The 7,174-nt window shown below is 39.9% G+C and overlaps 1 long non-coding RNA gene across 1 annotated transcript; it reads left to right on the top strand.

The window, feature by feature from the left end:
• Window positions 1-4,638: 4,638 nt before the first annotated feature.
• On the top strand, window positions 4,639-6,795 carry LOC120802037. Its single transcript, XR_005709162.1, has 3 exons — window positions 4,639-4,983; window positions 5,346-5,482; window positions 5,784-6,795. It is a non-coding gene; the product is annotated as an uncharacterized LOC120802037 (long non-coding RNA).
• Window positions 6,796-7,174: the final 379 nt, after the last annotated feature.

Below are 7,174 nucleotides of genomic sequence, written 5' to 3'. Positions count from 1 at the left end.
AGATGTAAAACACTTGTGTCTGAAAGGCTGTGAGAACTTGGGAAAAGGGTTCAGTGTCTTGCCCAAGGACACTTACACCCTTAGCTGCCTCACTTGTAAGTTGCTTTGGATAAAAGCCTCTGCCACATGAGTAAATATAATGAGTAAGTGAACTGGAAGCCACTTCTTTAGGACCACAGAGCTCTAGACACATCTGCTCTCACACAGGCTAAATCTGTGGAGCTGTGCAGAGCCCACTTTTAGTCAGTTAATATATTATTACATATTCAAACAAAAATGACCAGCAAAATGTCATAACTACTTACCTAAGCAGTCCAGCTGTACTAGACAATGCTCAATATTTGTTATAGACTCCAGAAGATGTACTCTAACTCATAGACGTCTACTCTGCTCCAAAGAGCAGTTCCTGCCATTGTCTAATCCGACTCTCCTGCAGTAGGTACAGGCCTGTGGTTGCACTGTGGACTCAAGTTTGCAACTGTGACGCGTGGTGGACCCGAGGAAGAGCATTGTTGCTCAGTCAAATTTACCTCAGAAGCTGTTTATTTTCTTTTTTTACATTTATTGTCTGAATAAGGAGATACTAAGGTTTCAAAGAGCCACTGGGATGTGCGAGGGTGTATTGGTTGTCAGATCAAGCTGTGACACACATATAGTGGAAGCCATATTTGTCAGCTCCACCCTGTTGGCCACATCATTTATCATAGAGTAGATTTTGACCCTAATTCAAGTTTTAAAAGTCATGTACAAAGATTTGCCAATTCTGTCCACTGTTTTGATCTACTGTATATGCAAGGCACTTGCGTTCTGGTCCTGGAAGTTATTCATGCCTTTATTTTTTCACATATTGATTGAAGATACAAGAAAGATCTTATGTATTCCTGCCAACTTTGGTGACCCCCTGAGATAACTTGTGTTGTGATTTGGCGCTATATAAATAAAATTTAATTGGAATTGAGTTGAGTTGAAATTGAATTCAATAATGCAAAAATTATTTTTGTTTTTTAGAGAATTATCTCAACAACCTTTGGATGGATTAACATTAAACTTGGTACAAACATTCATGGCACACAGACGATGAACCCTGATGAATTTTTGTGATCCCCTAACTTTTCCTCCAGCGCCACCAACAGGTCCCAGTGGTCACTTATCAAGGGAAAAGTCTCTACATTTTCTTGACAGAATTACACAAAATTTTGTAAGCAAATTAGTGGTCCCCAGATAATAATTCCTAATGACTTTGGTTTCTACTCTAGTGCCACTACAATGTTCATATTTGTGGTTTTATTGGATGCATTGTCATAGATTTGGAGCACACATTCACTGCAGAATGAATTGTAATCATTTTGGTGATCCATTAACTTTTCACTTAGCACCATCCTCAGTATTTTGGTTTGTGACCAAATACATGTAAAACTAATGACAATGTTAGCATCTGAAACGCTAAACTATGACGGTGAACCCGGTAAACATAATCGTTATCAACATCCATAACCGTAACATCCATGTCAGGGTAAACATTAGAAAGACTGTGTAGCATCAGGATGTTAGCATTGTCACTGTGAGCATGTTAGCATGCTGGCGTTAGCTTTTCGCTCAAAGCACTGCTGTGCCTAATCATGGCCTCACAGAGGCCATGATTAGTCCATAGCATAGCGGTGGACTTGTTTTTCCTCTGTCAAATGCTAATGTCACCAGTTTCCTTCAGCGTTTGCCCCCTTCCCAAAACACAGCACAGATCATTAAAGTACAGAGGGAAGGACAGTTCAGCACTGATTTAGTCTGAGGACACAGACATCAGAGGACCCTGACTGTTCTGTTCTTTGTGAGCAAAGAAACTGAAACACCCTGGGAGGTGTTTATCTTATCTGGTGATATGGAGGTTGCTGCCTTTTACTGTCTCGTCCTCTCTCTGTCTCTCTGTCTTGTTATGTCTTCATGTCTTTGACATCACCGTGAGTCAATGTTCTTCTGTTCTCACTCTCGGAAATTTTAGCTCACAACGTATTTATATCACAGATGAGCACTGTGAGCATGTTTTTTGGCACCATTAGTGTAAATGACCTTAAGAATGTTATTATTTGCTCCTTCAGTAACATTATTAAAGTTGGAACTCATATTTGAAGGAACAGGAAACAGTGTCAGCTGGTACATGAGTGTCTTCCATTTGTTTAACACCCGGCAGTAAGGGAAAAGTGTTTTTCAGTATTTTGTTTTTATATAGTGAGTGATATTTTGTATCATTATAACTTATTTGAATACTTTTACTAGGTTTAAAACTGAGTGTGTGGGGAGTGTGTGGCTAGCGAGACTGCTATAGTAGCTCAACGCACTGCCATTGTGCTGTGTTTAATGGTCACTTCACACTCTTTGGTTAAGATAGCTTTGCTAGTCTGAAGAAATGCTGCACTGTGAAGGTGTGTATTTCAGTATTACAGTGTACGAGGCACAGCATGCCTTCAATTAGGTCGTTTTAAGGTAAGTATGCTGAATACCTGTAGCACTCTTCAGAGATTTTCATAACATCGTGATTATATTATTTGTCCAGGGTACATACAAGAGTTTGTGGTTAAATATTATTGGAAGATCATAAGGTTAACGTGCTATTTTCTGTTCGGATATGATGGGTTCCAGTTTTCTTTTCTTTTTGCAGGTCTTATGATGTGTTTAGAACCACATACAGTACTCTGTTGAAGTTAAAGTGCTGACTCGCAACTTTAGATTGAGGGTGTGTTCATCCACGTTAAGCCAGCACCACATGTCTAAGAACTGTAGCACTTTGAGCAATTCTAGGGGTTCAAATCCAAGACAGTGTCAAAACAGCTTAAATTAAGTCATTGCATTTAATAATCGGTCCAAATTCTTTGCAGTCGATGACTGTCTAATGAAATCTATGACTAACAAACATTAGCTGTACTGCAGCCATCCACAACTCATACATATTCGTAGATACAACTTACATATTTGGAGAGTTTTTTGACATCAGTCTACAAATTCTACACAGCTGAAAGTACTTTAACCTCGTAGACTATTTTTTATTTCAAATCTAATGTGCTGTGAGAGCCAAGACAATTAAAATATGTCACGCTCCTAATACTTTGGCACTGCACAGTAAACTGATTGGTGATGTAGTTTCTGTTTGTCTTGTCAACCGTAGCTGTTGATGACACACACAATTGTTTCACACGTGGGAACGTTGCATTGGTTGGAATAAGGGTTAAAGTGTGTGATTTAAATGTTTATATCTTAGCAGCTGATGACCTTCTGGTTTCTGAGAAAAGTTCCCACAGCATTAGCTGGTCACTTTCCCAGAAATCAGCAGAGTAAAAATATCAGACCACCATGACTCTGTTGACGCATCACAGACCATGCAGGTATTGTGTGTTTCTAATGCTCTACTCATACTCCTATCATTACATGTAAAAAAAAAAAAAAAAAAAAGGCCAGCTGCAATGTCGAGCTGCAACATACTATTCTGCCAACGTACTGATTGCCAGTTTGATGCTGCCTTTTACCATTTCAGCTACTGTTATAGCATGAGTTGGATTAGTTCACTTGTATTTCGCATTTCCCAAAATTGTGAAATTAAATGTGGTGAAGGGTGTGCATAGGTGAAAGTAAAGCATTGTAAAGCACTGTGTCCCGCGTAATGCAAGCACAGTTCTTTAACTTCATTGGTTGCACTTGGTGATGGGCACTGGCCAAAGGGTTGGCAGGTAAAATCAATGTACTGTGGTGTAGCTTTTTTTTAAATCCATAATTCATTTTACAGTCTTTTTTGTGAAAGTGTGTAATATCCTGATATACTGCCTGGATGACTGAAATAAGACAACGCAGGCTTGTTCGACCCCAAGACCTTCTCTGTAAGATTATTTGTTTCATTTAGTGATTCAAAATTTTAATAATTAAAAGCTAAATGCTAAGCTAACAATTTACAATGCCCCATTTAAAAATGCCCCAAATTTTGTCCTGTTGCAAAATTGCAAAGAGGAGAGACAATGTCCTTACGTCCACTACAAAGGACATATCATAAAAAATAATCTGTATTTTTGAAAAAAAAATGCACTGATATGTTTTTTCATCCAACAGTGACAGAAATACCCAAACCTGAACTTTTGATATATTCATGACATCATCATCATTTATATATCAGACCATATTACTGATTTTCTGAAGGAAAAAAGCAACAGAATAGCACATGAAACTTATTTTATTGTTTAAGACTTGAAAGACTAACGGAACAGAAGAAAGAATAGTTGGTCATGCAAACAGTTAACCGGGCATTTTTTAAAAATAGGGTCAAATTATACATGTATACACATGAAACAAATTAAAGACTTATATTGTAGACAGAGGGAGAGTTTTGGGAGAACTTTTCACATGCAGTATTATGTCACTGGTGGTATCATTTTTTGTGTAGTCAGCTGAACTTACTGGATAACAGTATAGTACATTATACTGTTTTCTTTTCCTAAAACTAGGTGACCTTTGTAGTAGACGTGCAATTATTTTTCAAGTTGCCGCCTTATAATTAGAGAAACTAAGGAAAAGGCTGGAAAGGTTGTATACTCAAAAAATCCTACAAGAACCAGCATGCATTGCGCTCAGTCCCTGCCAGAGCGCTCCTAGGCCACTCCTTTTATGGGTACTTTCCATGGGGCCTCCTCCAGTGGTGGTGTGTTTATGGAAGACTGGCAGGGCATTCGTTTCCCAGGCTAGCGACCGTTTTAGCAGACAAGTTGACACTGACCAGCATCATATCTCTGTGAGAGGCTTTTGTTCTTTTACAGCATGTTTTTTTTTCACTCGCCACAGAGTCCAGTTGTATTGTACCAGTGTCTGAGGATCACAAAAACAAACAGCGCGCTGGAGTGAGTTATGCAGATCACTGCAAATTTACCAAGGGTCTCACACAAGCCAAAATACTGCGAGAGCACCGTGGCGAACAGTCAAAACCCTCTAGGTCCGCAACGTCCATTTCAGGTTGGTTTGGGAGACAATGGTGGAGGAGAGGATGAAGAACTAAAACCTTTCTATCCATATGTACGATGAAGAACCGGTGTCGTGCTAAAGACTGTTTCTAGGTCAATGTGTGTTTCCCCTTACCTAAATCTGAACCAAACCTTATCCCTAACTCTTACCAGTGGTCTTCTGAGATACTTCACCTGACGCCAACCGTACCCTAACCAGTTATCTCTGCTCCGCCTAACCACCACCTAACATACACTGACCAGCCAGGTTTTGTGCTACTAGAAAATATCCTGGGTTTCTGCACCCAGACTATAATTTATAATGCATTTCCCGACCCAACCTGTTCTGGTGGTTGATAATGCATATTTTTGCAGGTCGGGGCTCTCGTAACGGGTTGGGTGGGTGCCCTGACCTGCGCACCACCAGTGTAACCCCTACACCCAGGCACTGGCGGGGGGTCAGAGGGCTACAAGACCTTGTGCTGAGCCCTGGGAGTGAATGCTGCATACAGGTGAGACCGATGCCGTTGTGCTGTTCCATTTGTACACAGAGCTGGTAAAGTACAATATAACGTTGAGATAACTAAGAGAGATATGTGAGGCTATTGGGAATAAGCTAAATACCCAAGTGCTGAACAATGAATAGGTTTTATATTTCATACAAAGCAACTGACTTTTTAATTGTTATACGCATCTTTAGTTACCATGTGCAATCTTCCTTGTAATAGAAACGTTCCAGATCATTTACATCATTTTAATTAAGCATTCCTCTTGCTATACAGCAAATGTGTAAATGAATCTGTGTGTCCACAGCGCACCTGTTCCACGCCCATCGTACGTCAGTGATGTTTCTGAAGCAGAAAGACTCGGAGTGGACTAAGCAGTATTGTAAACTGTTTATGTATGTTTGTTTTTTTACCGATCTTTGTGAATGTCTGTCTTATTGAAGAATTTATAGCATATGATTTGCTGTTAATTTCCTTGAACAACATTGAAACCAGAAGTGGCAGGGGAAAATATATCATATTCAACTGTAGCTTTTACTAATCATTACTGCCACAAGCACACGACTCTCTCAGATGAATTATTCATGTCACTTTAATTTAGTAAGAGATGCACCTATTGGAATTGACTAGGTTAACCTAAGAGCTTTATGTCGCGTTATCGTGCATGAGTGTAATTGTAGCCAAAGCATTCAGGTGAAGCTTTGTTTTTAAAGAGCTAAGAAAACCAACAGAGTGGTGTGAAGATACTCTGGACCAAGATTTATTAGCACGACTTCAGCCCCACTTGTACATAACTTTATAAACAAGACACGTTTTTATGCTCTCTTCTGTGCCCATATAGTACAAGTCTGGCGGTGAGATGATCACTGCTAAGGTTCATGTTGTGCATCAGAGGAGAAACACTTTGCGCTGATTTGACCGCAGTAAAAACGTAGTCTTGTCCGTGCATTTCCAGGTGTTGAATAAACAAATGCAGCTATGGCGTCAGTCCATATTGTCCGGAACGAGTGAACACCAACACATTAGCATTTAAATGCATGACAGTAGGATCAGAACAGGGACAGAGCTAGAGTGTCCTTCTGATGGAGAGACGAGCAAGCGATGGAAAACGTCGACACATTATCATGCAAAGTCTCTTCTGCTATTGAGTGTATCATCTGTCCATTTAGTCCCTTTGGCTTGTTTTTTTTTTTTTTTCATTTGTTAGAGCTCCAGAAATATGTTTTCACATGTCCACGTGAAGCCTAAAACTCAGTGTTGTGCTGCTTCTTCCTCTGTGCAATCGTCAACGTCAACTCCAAAATAAATCAATAAAAGAGGCTCTGATGAAAGTTCTGTCTTCATTGTTGGGCACCTGCCGCGCAGACATCTCAACAGACATCAGCGAGGCAGGCCTGCAAGGAATGAAGTTTAGTTTGAGTGGGTTGCTCCAGATTACGTCATCGGGAGGAGTTTTACAGCTAGAAGCAGAAAGATATGTTAATATAGGGAAGGCAGAGGGAAGTTTTGTGCCATTCATATACATTTCCTCCATAAACTAAAACCTTAGGAATCAAGTTGAAAGTTTCAGGCACGATCCTGGTGAACCGAACCTTCATGTGTTTACTATGTACCCAGCTTTACCCTCAGACAAACTGGCAGCAACAAGTATTGTAAGTAAGTTTGGACGGAGCCGCTCACTCTCTGTCATTCAAACTC

Source organism: Xiphias gladius, chromosome 2 (assembly GCF_016859285.1).
Source record: "Xiphias gladius isolate SHS-SW01 ecotype Sanya breed wild chromosome 2, ASM1685928v1, whole genome shotgun sequence".
Lineage (NCBI taxonomy): Eukaryota > Metazoa > Chordata > Actinopteri > Istiophoriformes > Xiphiidae > Xiphias > Xiphias gladius.
This window is presented reverse-complemented; position numbering and strand designations above follow the sequence as displayed.